This window comes from Rhamphochromis longiceps, linkage group LG10, assembly GCF_057381845.1.
Source record: "Rhamphochromis longiceps isolate RC_006_pf linkage group LG10, R_longiceps_female_GT1.1, whole genome shotgun sequence".
Lineage (NCBI taxonomy): Eukaryota > Metazoa > Chordata > Actinopteri > Cichliformes > Cichlidae > Rhamphochromis > Rhamphochromis longiceps.
This window is the reverse complement of record NC_140566.1, coordinates 34196179-34216654: the sequence shown is the minus strand read 5'-3', so window position 1 is coordinate 34216654 and position 20476 is coordinate 34196179. Positions and strand designations below refer to the sequence as shown.

At 42.0% G+C, this 20476-nt stretch overlaps 1 long non-coding RNA gene and 1 other non-coding gene across 2 annotated transcripts; one reads left to right on the top strand and one right to left on the bottom strand.

Moving 5' to 3' along the window:
• Nucleotides 1–1637: 1637 nt before the first annotated feature.
• On the top strand, nucleotides 1638–1730 carry trnai-uau (transfer RNA isoleucine (anticodon UAU)). The gene is given in 2 exon segments: nucleotides 1638–1675; nucleotides 1695–1730. It is a non-coding gene; the product is annotated as a tRNA-Ile (tRNA).
• Nucleotides 1731–7195: 5465 nt separating this feature from the next.
• LOC146661276 (uncharacterized) lies at nucleotides 7196–13612 on the bottom strand. The gene is made up of 4 exons (XR_014913480.1): nucleotides 13548–13612; nucleotides 9493–9641; nucleotides 9104–9194; nucleotides 7196–8682 (listed from the first exon to the last, which is right to left on the bottom strand). It is a non-coding gene; the product is annotated as an uncharacterized LOC146661276 (long non-coding RNA).
• Nucleotides 13613–20476: the final 6864 nt, after the last annotated feature.

Below are 20476 nucleotides of genomic sequence, written 5' to 3'. Positions count from 1 at the left end.
AAACTGTTGCCCTCTTCATAAACCCTTTGGAGTTATACTGTGTTGTGTTTATTTTTCTCATCTTAATCCTCTTCATGTCTTTGTGAAGCCACTGAACTCGGTTATTTATTTGCACACTTACTCACTTTTCCCATTGTTCTCCTCCTCGCTTGGGAAATTTGTCAGGTGGAGTTTTTGTTTTTTCTGACTGGAATATTTTTGGAAACACTTCACGGTTCATGCTTACAGTTCAACCATCCATCCAGTCTGTTATCCATCAATCTGGAGAGCCAGCAGGGCTCCATCCATCATCCTCACATACAGCATCCAACATTTACTCGTCCATCCATCCATTCTGACAGCACACAGGCAGGCCACATGTTTATTCATCTATACTTCAATCCATTAATCTCATCACTCATTAGTCTATTTTGTCTACTAATGTTCATCACTATCAATCCTTCTATCATTAATCAAGTCACACAGTTGAAATTATTGAGGGTATGCAATGATTCGCCCAGTAATTAATCAGTTTTCCTACTTCACAGCCTGATATCTTGACAAAAGATGAAATGGCCACAATAGAAGGATCGACCTGTCTTGAGGGACTAGGGATACATTTTAATGTTGGTGTTCCTGCTAGTCAGCACTAAAAAAATTCGTTGGTAAAACGAATTCTTCATGTTTTATCAACATAAAACTCCAGTTCCATGTTGGTTCAAACATGTTGTGGTGCTACTGAAGCGATGTGTAACCACATTTGGCACCTGTGTGTGGATGCTAGCATGCAACAAAGGAAAACAGCTGGTGCTAGTAATGCTAACAAGCTACCTTTGGTAAGCTAATCTTTTCATGTGCGTGCAGGCTTATACTAATTATGCCCCACATGTCCATTGGACTGGGCTCTGTTTTGAACGCAGACTCGCTGAATATTTGTTTCTCTCAAATAAACTTTGAAACCAATATAAATTAAACTATGATACAGTATGTTTCACGCCCTGTTTGCAGGTCTACCAGATGTTTTTTCAGTCCTCCGGGATAAATCATCCTTACAAACAAGAAAAAGTAGCAACAATTTTTTACACTCAAACCTAGTTTTATTTACAGTTATTTTATTTTCTATCTAAACGGTTTACCTTGTAAACCTAATCGAGTAGTTTTACTCTTGAAACCTGATCAAACACTAATGAAAGATTTTTAACGGGAAAGTAATACCACAGAAGGTTTCTCGGGGGTGTCAGAAGTAAAATGATCTCCACCTTTATCACCCCCAACCCTCCAAATGCAGACATTTACCTGCTTTAAAAATCCTCACTATGGGGAACATGACAGGTTAGATTAAAAAACTAGTTTTACACCACAAAAGAGAGAGAGTGTGTCAGGAAACACTAAGCAACAGCTTTAATTTGCTTAGGTTTCGATAATGAAAAGCAGTAGATGTGAAAAAGCACATTACAGACAAAGTAAAGTTCAGTTTTCTGAGTTGCTAAGTTTGACATATCTCCTGAGAGGACTCATCCACACAGGAAGCCACTAGCAGTGACATCCTTCTGTGACAATCATCAACTTCCAGGTACAATAGGTGAAATAAGAGCAGGTGATCAAAAGTGGACAGAAGCAAACTGCTGATTGATACATCAGGACATCATTTGCCTGAAGCTCCAGTAGCGCAATCGGTTAGCGCGTGGTACTTATAGGCAGTACTGGGCTGAGCAATGCTGAGGTTGTGAGTTCAAGCCTCACCTGGAGCAGTGTCTTTAGGCTTGTTCTTACTTATAATAGATAAGACAAATAACAATAGTATGTGAGGTGCCTGTAACTCTGGAGGTAGAGCAGGGGCCTGTTCTTCGTACCTCGCTAAGTAAGTTAGCTGGATTAGATTGTTGACGATTTCGCGTGATCTTGGATCGTTCGGTTCCCCGAAGCTCATCCGGGACTTGCTGTCATAGCAACAGAGCCGTAAGCGTAAACCTTCTCGGGAGCAGGTTTACTTTATGTAAACAGGATTAGATCGCGGCCACGCAGGTATGTCCGCTTCATTTATACGAAAACAACAGCGATAAATAAATAACATCAATGTAACTGAAGATAATGCAGCACTTGATCCTTTTATTGATGTCACACAGATACATACAGGTCATTTCCTAAAAAAGGGAAATGTACTATTAACATTCTATTACATGTATGTGATTATTTCAGATGTAATTCATATTTCAGAGTAGTAATTGTAAATTACTTCGTGTAATCAAGATGAGAGACCACGGCTATAAAAGCGAAGGTGGATTTGGGAAGCCTGTCGCAGCCATGTCCTGTCCGTTTACGCGAGCAACCCATTGCGGAAGGTGCAAGATTGATAAGGAGAGTCCTCAGAATTCAGCATATATTGCGGGACAGACAGGATCCTTTAGCTCAGCGCGACAGTGTGCTCATTGAGAGATATCGATTTCCCCGTGAGGGTATTATTTACTTAACCAACTTGTTGACGAGGGGGTGCAGGACCACCACCTGTCTTTTTTTGCTCTGCCCTTTTCTTGGTTGCTGTTATAAACAAACAAACAGATTATTTCAGGGTCTCTTTCCAAGAGACGAAAAGCAATATAAGTGATAAATATTACCATTCTATAGAATATTCTTATATTTCACTTTTACTTGTTCCCATGTTCTAGTGGGTCCTGTTGTGGCTCTAATGTGAAAGAGGATATAATATAACAATATAATATAATGTAATATAATATTGGATAATATAGTGTAATATAATAAATCTACCCTACCGCCTACTGGTGTTGGCCAGAGGGGCCGATGGCGCGATATGGCAGCCTGGCTTCTGTCAGTCTGCCCCAGGGCAGCTGTGGCTACAACCGTAGCTGCCTCCACCAGTGTGTGAATGTGAGAGTGAATGAATAGTGGCATTGTAAAGCGCTTTGGGTGCCTTGAAAAGCGCTATATAGATCCACTCCATTATTATTGTTATTATTAAATTACTTACGAGTTTAATTTGTCAGCAACTTTCTGCCAGCCCTCTCTCCTTGCTTTTGCAGCCTTTGCAGTGTTCCCTTGCGTTCTGATTAAACTCTGAAACTCCTGAAATCCCTCACTCAGGAGTTCTTGCTCTGCTGCCGAAAAATACCGAGCCGAGCGCGCTCCTTCGACATTTTCGCCGACCAATCAGAGGGTTGCCGATCAATGTTTCTACTATCGATGCGTAGCCCCTTTTACGACACCCAGTGATCTCACATTACTGCGTCCAGCTGTACTAATCGTCAACGGAAGGTGTGTTCGGAGAACCGGATTAGCGAGCTCACGGTTAGCGCGATGGTTTGATCTTGGATTTGTCATTTGATCTTGGATGTAGTGAGCGACGTACGAAGAACGGGCCCCAGGTTGTCATTTCTGGGACCAACTATTCCAGTCTCCATGCCAAATATCCTTGGGCAAGATTCCAACCCCATGTTGCTTTCTGATTTGTGTGTTTATTGTAGATGGAACAAGCATAGTGAATGAGTGATCAACAGTCAAATCTGTTCACATGATACCAAACATTAAAAAGCATGCCTCCTATTTAAATATTCAATTCTAATTTTTCAGTTTGAGGATTGTTTTGTTTGAAATTGACAACTCAATTTGTTTCTACTCAGTTTGTTTTTACAGAGTTGTATCTTCAAAAAAGATAAATTAGCAACAACAATTGTGATGCATTGTTCATATACTGACTCATCGAGCCTTTCCATCCACTCATTATGCAGTAATTTATCCATACAGTTTTAGTTTCAATCCAGTTCATTCAGTCCAGCCCCCGAACCTACACAGATCTTCTATTTTCCCATAAACTCAATCATCCATTTAACAGACAACTGCCTCCTGATTAAAGAGCAGGCTCATAGAAACAGAAACTCAGTGGGAAAGAAAATGGTCGCAGATGTTGCATCAAATCGTATCATCACGCCAAATTACCCACGAGTCTCTGCTCATTTTTCTCCCGTTGTGTCCAATCTGTCCGTCTGGCTCCAATGCTCCGCTGGGCAGTGCTGATAGGCCTGACAGGTTTCTGGATCCTCCTCGGATAACTGGGCCAAAAAAAGAGAGAGAAAATGGATCTGGAGGGGACAGGAAGGCGCTGACACACTAAAAACTCTTAAATCCCTGTTTGGATTTGTGGCAGTTTACAAACAGGGACGAGTAACACTAAGTATAGCTGGAAGGAGGAAAGAGAAAGTGTGAAGAAGTCCGCTGGATAAACTAAATCTAAACACTCTAACTAGGTCATATGGATGGATGTCCTGAGTTTGGTTTATTAAATGTTTTTTCAGGCCCCTCAACAGAATGTGACACCATAACTCACACTGATAACATCTGCACTGTAGGAGTACAAAACACACACTGGATTCCATGGTAAAGTGTAAAAACCTGCTAAGATAATCACTAATTTTCTTTATTGAGTGGTTTTGGTACCTAAACCAAGTAAATATCTGGCAAAACAAACTTCAAGCGCTCGTCTGTTTGACGCTGCTATTCTTTAAAAGCTTTCCTTCAGGTTGTTTGTATGGATGTTCTAAAGGGAACAAACAAAAAGCTGACATGAACATTTTGGTTTATGGTTTGTTTCCATTTATATATTTTTATTTTAGCTCCGAAATGGTGGATTAAGCAAAGCTGATTGTTTTTAAAAGATCTTTTTGTCATAACCGTCTGCAGAACATCACTGATGACCTTTGTGGCAGTAGGAAAAAAGACATGGTCATTTTGGACACGAGGATGTGCTGCTTTCTGACGGGGAAACTTTGGACTTTCCAACCAAACAATCTGAAACAGGCCTCAGGTTGTGTCTTTTAGATGATTTGGTGTAAGGCCAGCTTTTTTCTCTCATTTTCTTCTTCTTACTTCTCCTTTCTCAGTCCTCCTCTTCCATCTTGTATTCCCCTCCTGTCTTTCCCTGCCTAAGGCCATATGTGCTACGCAGTTGTTCCAGCCATCAGTTTGTTTCATAAACCTCCACTTCTTCACTCTGCTTTCCTCCCCTCCCTGCTTGCGGCCATGCAGCTGAGAATTAAGAAGCGTGATGACCTCCCACCTCAACTCACTGATCATCACAAGGCAAACATGCACCGAAACACAGAAAGACAACCGCAAGGGACAAAGGTTTGGATCTGTCTGAACGAATGTTCCGTCGCATGAGTGAGCTATGTGCAGTTGATTTGGGGTTATCAAATTGTATGCTGGTTATGTCCATCAATGCTTTTACATGTCGAAACATCAGAGTCTGTGTAGATGGTGGATCCGAAGGAGGCAGCCTCTGAAAAAGGACATTGTGTTACTGAAAGGTCTTGAAAGCTTGAGTCTGATTACATTCATCAGCAATGTCAGTAAGTACTGGAAGGATTTAATTCTTCCACTGTTACCTTCTTCAACGACATGTGTTGCTGCCATCAGAATCAAAATGTCACTTTTTGTCTGTCTGCTTTGTTCTACTGTGAATAAAATACGAGTTTCCATGATTTACAGATCTTTGACTTCTATTTTTTATTTACACTTTACACACCAACCCAACATTCTGGAAGTGAGGTTGTGCCTTCAGCACATGTTGTTGAGAGTCTTCAGTGGTGAAGCAATAAAGAGTATAAACTCAACGCAGAAGTGCCTTTATGTGTTTTCCTTTCAAAAGCCATCCAGTAAAACTAAACAACCGATGACTTTGTGGGCTATACAGCATATTTTAATTCACAGCATGAAATATTCATTCCAATTAGTAAATTTTGGTCACTCTAAATGTAAGAAGTAGGATTACATAAGGTTTGCCCATTGGCTAACAACTTGTGGTTGACAATTAATTTCCAGATGAGTTGTATCCATTCCTTGGTTTTGAGAAAAGCCTCAGCTTGAAACTTTATATCAGGACTTCAAAGCTGTTTGGCGTCACAGTCTGTCTTTTACACTGAGCTTTTTAAACAGGGACAATTTCATAGTTAAGCCCAAACCATTTACTGCCTACACCAAACCAATTAGGTTTTATCTATACTAGAAACAGATGAAATTAATAAGAGGATAAAAATCAGTTGCTGTGACAATGTGCTGAGCAGTGATTCGCTGGCAGTACCAGTCCTTCCGACCTCGAGCTGTGGACTGTTTTTAAAAGTGGGTCACGTTGTGTACCTGACATGTATCAGGAGCTATAAAAACAGGTGTAGGGTCATAAAACTGTGGTTCAACTTCACTAAAACTGAAAAAATGTGATCAAAGCAGGAGAAAAAGTTATTTAAATGTATTCATGATGACAATAAACAGGCTGCTTGATCGTTCACAGTCGATGTTAATTGTTAATTTCAGTTTGTAGAATGCCATTTACCTCATCAGTTCTTCTTTCTATATAAAATGAGTTAGCATGCCTTTGGCTCTTCCTCCCTCAGGAGTGTGATAAGCAGCGTCTCTTCCCGACAGTCAGTTTGAATTTACTGATTAGCCTTCAGCTAACCTGTGGGCGACAGGATCCACCGGCTCATGTCCGTCTGGATTAGGGTCCTCTGTTAATTCACCTTGTTGCTCCTGGCAAAATACCAAGTCTGGAGAAAAGACAGACAGAAGGAAACAAGAGGGAAAAAAATAGCATCTGCAGAAAGAACAACTTCCAGGAATGAAGAAAAGCAAAATGTCTAAAAACAGAAGTACTTTCTCTCTATGGTCATTTTCTTCTTCCTTGGTGTGTTCGGTTTCGTCTCCTCACAGTCGTTCATCATCCTCAGGTACATTTCAGGCTGACGGGGAGGTTAACGTCTGGCGTGTTGAGTGCTCAGCTTGAGTCGCTACATTCACACAGCAGTTGCAGCTATCTTTAGGTAATTTTAGCGTGGCACTCCAAACTGCAGCGTAAACAGTTTTTAAGCATAACATGAGGAGTCAGAATAAAACTTACTGACCCAAAGAAATGCTGTAATGTATATGAATTAGCAAACATTTACTTCTCTTTGAAACACGGCTACTAACAATGCTTTTTAGCAGTTAGTTTCTTATAATGGACATTTTACTTTACAACATGTAACCCAATGAAACTTTAACATTTGGAGGGAACAAACAAAATCAAACAGTCTCAGCAGTTTGTAAAATACCCGCAACATTTAATGTTTTCAACTAACTATATTTTTACTTTTCTCGTTTTTTTCCCTGTTTCTGGGTCCAGGCTGCTCCTGCAATGGATGAGGCACATAGTCTATTGACCCCCCAAGACCCAAGCAGCCACAGGAAACAATCACTGATTATTACATGGCGTTTATTTATGAAGTACTGAGGGAAAACAACAGAACAGGAGCATCAACACTTCAGCGTCAGCCGAGGCCAAAATGATAAACAGCACAAAGCTAAGCTATGATGCCCGCACTTATAAGCCCATGGAGAGAAAAAAGAAGCAAAACAAAGACAGAGTCTGACCTCCTTGTCCTATCCAAAAACAGGAGAAAACGATGGGTTAAAAGTAACAACAGCTCACCCCTACCCACTCCACTTTCTCAACTATTAGAAAGAACCTCAGCTGGCAGCGTCTAGTTTACGAAAATTAAAACAGCCATTTTTAAAATCGGGCAATGGGGGAAATGGCTACAAAAAAACAACCCCGTGTTACCAGAGTCTAAGGAAATGCCACAGTCCAAGCAGCAGGTATACTCTTGCTTTGACGTCCTTCTTTGTAGTAGTGTTCATGGCCCATATTAATTATGTTGCGGGACAAGCAGACCCTTTGCTATAATGAGAGCATGAAAACAAGGTTGTAACTGAAAATCAGTCAATTTACCCGACCCAACCAACCCCTTCAAAATATGAAACTGGTGGTGTACTGGGGGGTTCCATTTCTGACTCGTCAGGCTTCAAAAACAAAAAGTTCAGATTTACTGAAGTCTTGAAGTTTTTCAATGAGAAAAAAATTCCATAAACTTTTCCAGCTCATGTGTCTTGCCTCGTGGCGCAATGGTAGCGCATCTGATTTCAGCTCAGAAGGTTGTGTGTTCAACTCATGCCAAGGTCAAAATGAGTGCCTTCAACTTCCAAGTCAAAGCTGAAGGCACTGTTCTGTTACTACACATTGTTGAGTTGACAATTGAAGAAGTTTTTTTTGTTCAAGAACAACTTTATCTATTTCCAAAACTCCCTAAACTTTTTTTGGCTACCAACTGGACCTTGTGACAAAATTGTGTGATCTGTTTTCTCATCACATCTGGGTCAATGAATTTCTGGGGTTGTTTGTTTAGGAAACATGTTGGACAGAACTATGGAGCCAGCAGAGTGGTAAAATAAATGCTGCACATTCCTCTCCAGAGCCACCTCCTCCAACCTCCACCTTTTGCTGGGGGACACTGAGGTGTTCTCACACCAGCTGAGAGGCATAGCCTCTCCACTGGGTCCTTGGTCTCCCAGTTTGACATACCCAAAACACTTAGCTTCATGTTGACCAGTGAGGAGGTCTTGGTATCCGCTGGCTTATTTTTGGCTGGCCTTGTGGTGTCTTTTGGTAGTCCTAGTTCTGTTGACCGGTCAAATTAGTCCTTTTACAGGCCTGCATTTAACAACTTGTGTAGAGAGGAAAAGAAGGTGTGCAAGTGGGACCTTGTGGTGCAATGGAAGCGCATCTGATTCCAGCTGAGAGGGTTGCATGTTCACCTCATGTCGAGGTCACCCGAAAGCTTCCTCAGTTTCAGCATTCAAGGTGAATCTGGGGGTGCATTCCTATAAATTAATACACAGAAACTATGTCTTTCAGAAAACATGCCAAAGATTTAAAATGTATTCATGTTGGTTGAATTAATGACTGGAAATGCTAATTTTCTCTGTTCAAGAAGAAGCACTCCTTTATCTATTTCAAAGAGGTTCAAATGTCTTTTTCTTTAAATGAAAACAACCAAGAAGAATGTTTGAATATTTACATGAATAAGTTCACAATGTGTGTGTGTGTGTGTGTGTGTGTGTGTGTGTGTGTGTGTGTGTGTGTGTGTGTGTGTGTGTGTGTGTGTGTGTGTGTGTGTGTGTGTGTGTGTGTGTGTTTGGCAGGTAGCACACTAGTTATCAGGTCTGTCCAGCTGCTTCATGCTCTCTAAGCACTTTACCAGTCGACACAACACTCCCAGGAAAAATAAAAGACATCACTCACGCTCACATCCGTCTTCAGTTTTGCTGTGTACCAGAAGCATTCACGTTTCTGTCCTTTCTGCTTTTACTCTCGGTTGTAGAGGTTCGACTTTCTGTAAAAAACATCAACGTCACTGTTAGCCAGGCTTTATTTAAAGTAGAACAGTCTGTAAAGCTGCCTCTCACCATGTAACACTGACATATACCCCCATGACCCAGACGTGTGGACGGATGGACAGACAGATGGCAAAGTTAACCATGCAAGTTTGATCAAAGCTGAGATTCAAGGATCTTCTTATAGTCTGTGACTTTTCACATTTTGAATATTGTTTCCTTAAAAATGTCATTAAAACTCATTCTTATTTCATCACTATAACATTTAAGAAAACAATCTTTTTTCCCCTGATTTACCTTCATGAGCTGCAGCACATAATTTCCTCTGGATTCAATGAAGTGGTCTGATTATTATTCTGATTTCAGTGCCTCTCCTCCCCACAGGTCTGAGCCTACATACATCAAGTCAGCGCCTTCCCTGTCTGTAGATGCTAGATGGAGGAAACCTTGAACGGAGAGCACAAAGCAAAGGGGGTACAGCCTTTCACAGGACCTGGTTATGCAACAGGTTATCCTCCCTTCATGCCTTAAATCGTAACGATTGTGCTGTGACATCCCTCATAATTACAGAAAAATTTACTGCTGCAATACAAGCATCTGAAAATGTCTAAAAAAAGGAATTCTATCTATTATTTGACCTTTTCTATCAACCTCATAAAAAACAAATGCCTGGAGCATGTGTGTTCTTGTGTATTTAGAATTTCTCAGGCTCCAGTCGTGCGATGAAGTGACGTATTATCATCCAGTGACTTATCATTTACTTTGGAGGGCAAAAGGCAGATGACAAGCCGAGTATGTGGAGACAGCGTGCTGTTAGAAAACAAAAAAAGGACAAATATTTCACTCATCAGCAACTCTCTGTTCCACGTTCAGCTGGGACTGCTCTCAGCCATCAACACATTTTTTGTGAGGACGTGCAGTGACTTCATTCTAACCTGCAACCAAATTTAAAAGGAAAAAAACTTTGAAAGCTCGTGTTAAAGTATTTGAGTCTAAAACTCAAACTGGTGCTCACAAAGATAGAAATACTCACTGCCACACATGCTTCCATCTTTCCAGCCTGTATTAATCCTGGAAGCTTCCCCTCACCGTGACCCAGAAATTTACCGATGTACCTTATGGGAACTTAATTTTTGTCCCCCGAAGGAAGATGAGTCCCCAAGTTGGGAGTGTGGGGAAGATATTTGTCCTCCCAATATGAGTAATACAAGTACACACATGTACAGGCACACAAACTGAGTCCTGAAGGAGATTTAGCTGTGACTCCAGATGATTCAGACAGATTTAGGGAATTGGAGAAAACAGATGGTGTGTGTGTGTGTGTGTGTGTGTGTGTGTGTGTGTGTGTGTGTGTGTGTGTGTGTGTGTGTGTGTGTGTGTGTGTGTGTGTGTGTGTGTGTGTGGTTCCAGATTGGCTAAACTGGAGGACAGGAGGAAAAAGAAAAATGTATATTTCGGAAGCTAAAGTCTGAAAAAACATTCCATTGGTTGAGTAAAACTGAAGTGGGCGGGGCCACACTCTGTGCATCTCTGCCGCCTCCTTATCACAACAGCGTTGGGACATCGACAGCACCCTCCGAAGCTGTCAGCGCAGAAGAACAAACATCTGCAGTTCTTCTGATGTCCACTTGATGTCGGTCTGCACGGACTCCAGTATCAAAGCAGAAATAAACACGTTTACAGTCAGAACTTCAGAACAACAACGTCAGCCATCCGGATACTGGTGTGAGAGGTGTACCCCGTGTTGACCATCCTAGAAGTCCAGGCTCCAGTGTTGGTAATTAGCGTGTATCTGTGTGCGAGTCTTTGAGGTTCCCACAGTCCATGATGCTAATCCAGCTTCTACACTTCTGATGTCTCACAGAGGGAAAGAAATCAGAAACATCTGAGGTGAGAACCACGGATGGTTTAAAGAAATGCATTAAGGTTGGGTCAGATAAACTTCTCCCAATATGAGAAGTCTTTCATGGCTTCAGCTAACGTCCCCCTCTGTGGTGACCAGCTGAGGTCGTCTCTGTGTTGGCCAGAAACAGGAAACACGCTGCGTCTCATGACCCTACGAGGTGTTGTCACTTCACAGCACAACATATGTGGAAGATCAGCAACCTCGGACTCAGCCAGGTGGTGAAAAGGATCTTATTACTCTGTGTTTGTGTGAGTGTGGACTTCCACGCGGAGAATCTTTCCACTTTCCAACATGCTGTACTCCCCTGCCTCGCTCTCTCCCTCCCTCTCTGCAGTCCCCCGTGTGTGTTGTTGGTGTGTTTTTGTTCCCAGAGCACATTCGCTTTCTGCATCATTCAACAGCCCTCCAACCATCTACCACACACGCACAGAGACACGGACACAAACGCCAATGCGGATGCATTTCTTTCTTTTTCATTTTAATTTCAGTTCACGCACACACAGACACGCAGTTTGAATATTTAAACCAAGAGGATCTACTCCGTCTCACTGAGTCAGTCGGATGATGTCATTTTTGTTTTGTTAGCGTAACAACCGTTTTAAATCATGCAAACTCTTGTTGCTCTGTTTTTGGTCTCCACCGACGCCTGAGGGAAATATTTCAGGGATTTTCTCCAAAAGCAGTTGCTGAAAAAGAGTCTTTGACAGTGAACCACAACCCATGGGCTGTCTCTCTGGACTCGATACATTTATTGGACTTTACTCATTAAAAAACATCTGAACCTGATTTCAATTGAAGTTAAATGAAAGTGTTGTTCTTTCTCTCACGGTGAGCCTCAGGCTTTGTCATCATTGTCAGATCTCATGCTGAGTATCAACCGTGATTTCACATGTTTCAGTTGCATTCATTACCTGCTTTATTTTGGTATATTGTGCATTTCCTGTTCTTCTTCCTGCATCTGTACTTTATTGATTTTTGCCTCTGAGTTTCAGTGTGGTACTGTCATAGGATGCCGCTGTGTAATTTTCCACAGACAGCTATAAGTGGTATTCTTCCAAAGGGGAAGCACCGAGGAGCCACAACAGCTCACAGTCCACATAAAGGGGGTCACTGGCTCTCTGCTGGAGCTCCAGACCTCCTCCCACATTAACATAAGCTGTGTGGCAGGAGCTTCATCGTGGCTGTCCACAGCACATTCAGTAGGTGTAGCACATAGATGGTGCTTCATGGTACTTGTGTACTGTGTGCATGTGATTTTCCCTCGGCCGTCTGTCAGGCTGTTGCATGTCCTAATCTTGCTGTTTGCCTAAATTGATTTCAGTGAAAGGTGTTGCATCAGGACAGCAGTGCTGCAGGAGCACGTCACTGTTTTGTTTTCCTTCCATTCTCTGGCTCAGGCTGTGAGTGAGCTCTGCAGTAACATCCTGAGGCATCTCAGGGAGAACCACCTGAACCGTGCCGCCTTCCATCATGTTTTCATGAACATGAGACAGAATTTTTAACAGCAAAGTGATAAAAACTTACTGGGAAAGCACTGCACGTGTTGTGCTTTATGAAATAGTGATGGATTTGTGGTGTTTGTCGGGTAGGTCACAGGTAAACAACCAACTCTGCAATTCTACCAAGTCAGCTGTTTTTACACTGCTCCTGCTCCTTCTGTGGCCTTTAAGTGCTCATATCTGCTTTTCCTTATTTTCTGTCATATCTTTGCTCTTACAGCAGAGGACGCTCGTCCTAAACATTGATTGATTGATTGATTGATTGATTGATTGATTGATTGATTGATTGATTGATTGATTGATTGATTGATTGATTGATAGAACTGAGGCCTGGGATAAGGTACAGAAGGATTATTTTGAGCAGTAAATCGTACAACTCCACTCTGTTAGAGTCTGAGGATATAAAGGAGCAGAATGGCTTCACATTTTGCTTTTGCTTTAGATTTTGACTTTGTTAACTACTAGAAGACTAGAGGAAATATTAGTTACATTAATGGAAACAAAAACACACTCCCTATATTTATTTATTTATTTTTCTTTCCTTTTTCTTTTTCCTTATGTATTTTTTATTTATTTTGTTTGTTGTTTCCTGTTTTGCTTCTTCTTCTTTCATTCTTATTGTATGGATATTTTAGTTGTTTAAATATAGAAAAAAAAAGAAAAAATATATGTACTGACAGATAGCTGAAGTTGATGGTATTGTATAGTGATTCTAAAATGTCAATAAAAAAAAATAAAAAAGAATGGCTTCACTTTAACACGTCTGTGGTCCTGTGTGTGTTTTAAGAGCTCTTTACAAGCTATAGTTCCCTTCATGCTCATGAAAGATGTCAACTCTTTATGTTCTATAGGTGAAAGTCCTGCACTAAACAAAAGCAGACAAACCCAGTGAGTGCATGCAGTTAGTTAAATGCATCTTTATTTATTTCATCTATCACCTAAGTTACCTGCAGTTTGCAGCTTGGCCTTCTGCAGGTTGTGGTGTTTCTGCACCGTTCACGTTATCAGGCCGAGACGTCATCTCACCTTAAGGCTCCAAAACCTGCACAGGTCCTGACGAGACAGAGGTAGCTTGGGTGCACCTGAAACTGCAAAGTGTTTACAGAGTTTTGTTTTAATTTATGCAACCAACAAAAGAGTATGACAGGACAAGGAAGAAGGAAGTTTAAAGGTAAGAGGAGGTAAGGAACAACAGACGAGGGAAAGCGAGAGGATATCACAGAAGAAGAAGAAGCAACAAGGGGAAAATTTGTAGAAAAAGGACAAGGAGGGTTTTGTTGGGGTTTGCATGGAGGAATTAAGCCTCAGTGCTTATGTAAGACGCCTCCACAAGACAGAAGGACTTACATAACAGGAGAGGAAACAGGAGGATCACAGTGAAACTGTCTTGTAAAGGCTAGAAAACACTGCTAACTGTCCACCTGTGGCTGAAGAGCAGCTTGTAGCCCTGACAGTTCAGGGGCTGACCTGCTGGTAAGCATCATTTAAGGGGGTCTCCTGGGAACTACTGGCCCTCCAAAACTTTATATTCTGCCTACACTCGGATATTCTGAACCAATAATTCAGACATTTTTTGTTTTACAGTTTCAGTTTTTTAAAATGAGTGAATAACTGTGAGTCATTAGAGGCGCCACAGAACCATCAGGTACTTTGCAGCATCCAACATTCTGACTTTTCTCATCAAACAACACTTCAAGTCAGTAACTTCCTGACAACCACCACAACTGGCTTCTTCACAAGGACGTTTCTGTTGATGTTTAACAGAGCGACAGGGTGCCTTAACTGACCAAGCATGCACATATTTTCTGCATTTGATTGGTTCAGAATATCCGAGTGTAGGCAGAATATAACGTTTTGGAGGGCCAGTAGTTCCCAGGAGACCTCCTTAAACGATGCTTACCAGCAGGTCAGCGTCTGAACTGTCAGGGCTACAAGCTGCTCTTCAGCCACAGGTGGACAGTTGGCAGTGTTTTGGTTTCATTCATTCATCAATTTTGAGGACAATCTCATGAGCACCCATTTTTTTACCTCCATTTGAACTGAAGCAAATATCTGTACAACAGTATTAACAGGAAGTGGAGTGGCCCCCAAAGACACAGACAAGCTCTGGCTTCTGGTCCTCTAGTTCTGACTTTGGAATAAATTCTATAAAACGTCTTCTTTCCTTCACCTGTAAAAAGGAGGAGTAAAGTACCATAAACCATCAGAATGCACATTTCTGAATTCTACACTTGCACACGAACGAGTCTTTTACAGATTAACTGAAAGACTGGTCTGAAACCAGAGCGTCAGTTCAAAGGTTGCTGCCAGGAAAATGACAAATGTGACTTTGAACCCATTAGTTTATCATTGTGTGTAAGTGGTTTAGATTCAGAGGAGTAACAGGTCTTATGAACTGTGGACAGATGGATGGATGGACACCTCACCATGACATAACCTCATCAGACCTTAGGTCAAATGAGGTAAAAAGGAAAAAACATCCATAATAAGAGATCATTTATCTGCACTTGTGGAGCTGGATCGTTTTCACTGTATGTCTACAAAACAATCCCATCTGCGGTTGTGGTCACTGGTAGTGGCGTCTTAGATCGTAGATCTTAGTGGATGCTGGATTTTGTATTCACAAAATACTCATACAGTAACTTCTCATTGTCAGTTGTTGCCATCTTGGGTACATAGCAGAAAGAGAGAAACCACCCAAATTTCCACCAGCAGGAGTGGGACACGTTAAATAATAAATAAATACATTTTTATTTCTATAGCACCTTTCAAGACAGAATCACAAAATGCTGCACATAAGATTACAAGTCATAAAAAGATTTAAAAAGAGAAAATAAAACAGGCAAAAAATTAACCAAAAGCAGTTTTAAAAAGGTAAGTTTTGAGTTGTTTTTTAAAAACAGCTGCTGAGTCCACAGTTCTTAATGGGGAGAGAGTTCCACAGTCTCGGGGCCACAGTGGCAAAAGCTCTGTCACCCTCAGTCCTCCTCTTAGTATTTTTTATAGCAAGTAAGCCCTGATCAGATGACCTCAAAGACCTGCTGGGGACATCGGGCTGTAGCAGATCAAAGATGTAGGCTGGTGCCAGTCCGTCCCCAGCTCTGTAGGTCAAGACTAGGATCTTAAAATCAACTCTAAATTTAACAGGAAGCCAGTGTAACTGAGATAACAACGGTGTCACATGTGAGTACTTGGAGGATTTCGTCAAAAGCCTAGCTGCAGCGTTTTGCACAACCTGCAGACGATCCAGAGAACCTTTGCTTAGACACATAAACAGCGAATTACAATAATCCAAGCGTGACGAAATAAATGCATGTATAGCAATCTCCAGTTCAGGGCGAGATAAAATCGGGCTTAGCTTAGCCACATTTCTTAAATGATAAAAACAAGACCGAACCAGAGATTTCACATGCCCATCCAATGTGAAACTCGAGTCAAAGGTGACACCTAAGTTACCATTATAGCTAAAGCTAACCAGCTAAGAAAATGATGTGACAAAATGGGGTTGTTAGCAATCAGCTGGTGAAGGATTGCAAACATAATTTCAGCTAAAATGCGCCCCGTACAGTTTGAAACAACGCTACCTCATCACCTGGTCGAGCTGATGACTCACACACTGAAGACTGGAGTCCTTGTTGCAGCAGCCTGGGGGTTAGTGAGCTGCAGACCATTTCCTCCGTTATTAATGAAACTGTACTAACAGGGAGATTAAAAATGAGAAAATCAAGACTTCACTTAAACCTGGATTATTTTCCTGCCTCCACACTGTTGAAACTAGCAACACACAGTATAAAAGATGGATGTAGTCACTGTGACCTTATCCATTGGTGAATGAAGCCTACTTTTCCTTTGATAAAGAGGATTATGCAGAGCCAACCTTTGTCCCTGGTTAAATCTCCTTTCAGACTTTAAGAATGACTCCAAATTTACAAAATGAACATCTTCTTTTTTTTTTTAGTGGGAGTTCAAATGAGTGTCTGACTTCATAAACTAATCAGGAAGTGACGTGCGGAGGTGAGTGAAGAAGGTTGTTTCCTAATGGATGGCCATGAGTGAGACTGCAGGTTTAAAGCAGTTCTTCAGAAGTTGCTTCCATCTTTTATACTGTCTGAGAGCTGAAGTGCAACAGCTTCTTTAACTGGGAGCCACAGATAAAAAAAGAATGTGTTTCTTCTTTTCTGTTTCGCCTCCAGCTCAGTTTCAGTGACGGCTGCAGTCAATGAACTAAGATTTCAGTGGAAAAACATCAGCCAACATGCCGTGACTACAGTAACTGGCAGCCCGAGGCCACTAAAGTGCAGATTTAATGAGTCGGACTGTCACAGGAAAACATTGCGTTCAGCTGTCTTTGTGCAGCTTGCAGGAATACTGTTGAGACGGACGCTCACTCCTGACCTCCTTACAGCCTGCCTGCCACGCTGGTGATCGAGGAAATGAAGCTGTCACTGCTCTTACACTCCTTTCATGTCGGTATAGATAGCAGAAAGCCTTTTGCTCAGCGGGCCAGTGTGAGCCGGTCTCCTATGATTTAACTGCCGAGGTCGACTAAAGCCAATCTGCTATGACTGAAGTCTGCAGTGCTGCGCTGTGCTTGTGAAGTCTGGTGCTTTACTTGAATTTTTCCATTTTATGCCACAATATACAATCCACATAACACAAACAGAGACAGTCCCTGTTAATACTGTCGCCCTCATCCTTACACAACCCTCACCTCAGCATCCAGTAAATACAACATTAAACACAAGAGGACATTCAAAGTAGAGAAATTCTTTCATACTCACTATGAAAGGGGGGGGGGGGGATTCCTCTCAGCATATATCCTTAGGAAGTCCATCCCTAACTATATGCTTTAGCAAAAAGGAAAGTTTGAAGCCTAATCTTGAAAGTAGAGATAGTGTCTGTCTCCTGAATCCAAACTGGAAGCTGGTTCCACAGAAGAGGGGCCTGAAAACTGAAGGCTCTAACCCTAACCCTTGTCTGTGATGAAGCCGTGGATGATGCATCCTTTGGTATTATAGTTTAATAAAATAAAAATAAAAAAAACAAATAAATTTTTAATAAATTCAAAATAGGCCAAATGGTAGTGTGCCCGGGGCAACGTTTCGACCCCGCAGGGTCTTCTTCAGGCCAGGGCACACGCGGTACAAACAGAAAAAGTGGCTGCTGTTAATAATCTGGAGATGTTGCTCCTTTGGCTGTCAGGGCAAGAATGTGGGCGTTAAGGCGTCTGGGAAGAAGTCTCAAAATTGGATTATAGATAACAGACAGGTGGTGTCATAAGCCCCACCCTCTGTTCAAGGACAGTTGTCCACAGTGGACCTTAGATTACTGAGAACCTTCACAGACAGTGAAATGTGAAAAACTGCAGTTCCTCTTTTGGCCACTTGAGTCGGCTGCAAAACTGAGTGAGTCCACATAGAATTTCATGTTAAAACATCCAACTTTACAGCAGAAATAAACATGTTAGAGCCTGACACAGGAAAAAACACAGTCTGGATAGACGATTTCTCTTTTAAAGCTCTGCTTGTTTGTTTTGTTTTTATGAATTTCTCATTAAGTCGTCAATTTAAGAGCGTAGTCGCTTGATAGCTATTGCAGGACAGGGAGCTCAGACGAAGCGTTGCAGGAGAGGACCTTTAAAAAAAGTGTTGTGAGCATGTCGGTGCAGGCTAAAGAAACCACAGCAAAATGTGGAACAGCTGACTGCACAGAGTAAGCCTCCGTCATAACTGACAGTCTATGCTCCTGCCTCAGTGTAACCGAGTCAGGGCTAAATGAATCCTGGATATCTGTGAACTCCAGCTTTCATCTGCTCTCGAGGTTTTGTGAAGCAGCTGTCAGGTGGATAGGTAATAAAGTGCTCGGTGTGTGTGAGTGTGTTCACAATGAGAGGTGTGAATTATTCCCGTGGATATGACCCCCATCACCAGCATGAGGGCACACAGGATGAGTGCAGTTACATGTGTGTGTGTGTGCTATACTCCAAAGTGTCACACAGACAAATCTGAGCTCCCCATGCAGCGACACGCTCCATCCCCAGAGTGCCTCATCTGCACCGACATATGGATGTGCACACTCCTCACCTCTGCAGCTGCTCTCCCACACATTTCCCACTCGTCTTCACCGCAGCTCATGATCTGCTCAGAGACTCTGTGGGCTCACAGCAGAGCTCTGTCATAATCCAACAGGACCAAAGTGTGCTGCTCCAGCCCGTCCGCTTCTTTAAAAACCTTTATCCATGCGGGGACGGAGGCTGCCGGCTTCACCATCACAGACTCAAGACTTCTCCCATCAGTGTCCGTTTTTCACCTGAACTTAGAGACCAAACCCTGAGAATTATCTCCAGATGTGAACAAACACCAACATGTGATCCCCGCATTCACCCTTTAACAAATAACAGCACATGAAGGCATCATGACGTGTTACTTTCAGATTACGTGTTACATGCTGCAAAACAGGAGCAAAGATTTTTGTCTTTCTCCATCAGGAGAACCGGGACGTGTCCTGGTGGCTGCTGTGCATCCATAATCACACATGGTTAAATAACACACAGCAAAATAAATCTCTTATCTGCTGTTTGAGAAGCAAGACTCTGATTTTGAACCTGTTTTAAAATGCTTCTGTTTTAACAATCTGTTAAAGAAATGCCTCCATGTTCAGCACACGAGGATCACTGACTCAGTGTTTTAATGGAAGTCATATCCAGTGAGCCCTACAGTCAACAGATTTGGGAGTTTTTGGACCGGTTTGTTGGTCCAAAAGTCCCAGTGTGGGAATATCAGTGGGAAATTCAGTGTCCATCCTCCAGGATACTTTGAGAGTCAATGATAAGAAGCGCTGAAGCTGCCCAGCACCCGGCTGAGACACTGCGTGGAGGTTTTTCTCTTTAATTTGTCACCCAGTGGTCACTCAAAATAAAAGAAAACTTTCAGCTTAAAAATGAGACTTTTGTGAGCTTTTAATCCAGTGAGGTTTCAGTGGATTTGTTCAGGATTCAGAAAAATGTGTTTTTTCTCTGTGATGTCATCACAATAGAAAAAAAAATCAATGTGGGCAGAAGAATAAAACACTGAGCACGTGCAGCAGGCCAGGAGAAAACCCAGACTCTGAATCCTCCTTAAAGTGGATCCTTACTGCTTCTCCTCACGTCAGTATATATGTGTGTGTGTGTGTGTATACTTTCTGTTTGATGTCACACAGAGAGGAAGCTCCTAATATGGTTATCTCAGGCACAGAAGCCCCACCCCCTGGATCTCCAAGCGTTTCTTTTCAACAGTTCATGAAAAAGAAGTTGGTTTAACAGAGAAGCTAAACCACTTACTTAACAGAGGACGAATGAAATCAAGGCCCAGACTGACAGAAAGGATTATTCTGAACTGTGAATCAAGCAAAGCTACTCTGCTGGTGCCAGAAAGGAACACAACAGCTTCTCATCAAAGCGAGATGAATGGCTGTTGAGCTGGGCTGCTCTGTGGACGTTTGGGCTACAAGATGGCGTCTCCTTTACCGAAAAATAAAAGCTGCAGACGGTTTCTGTTTGACGTGCACTCGGCTGAAATTCCAGTGAGAAAAAAAACCTCTCCAACATAATCAAAATGTAAAACTTCATTTTCTGTGCAGTTAATCTAAGTGCATCGTTTTATATCAGTTGTCCTGTTGCAAATTTATAAACCTGGCCTTTGGCTCCATCTAGTGGACACTGAACAGAAACACTGCAGCTTCATCTCCTCTCCTTTGTTTATTAAATGTCCTGAAGGCTTTCAGAGGAACTGATGAGTGACACCTGTTTAATTTGAGACCAAAAGCATCCCAGCTGCAGCCTGCAGAGGATAAATGGGCCATGACAGAGTGCATGATGGGAAGCCCTGAAAAAGCC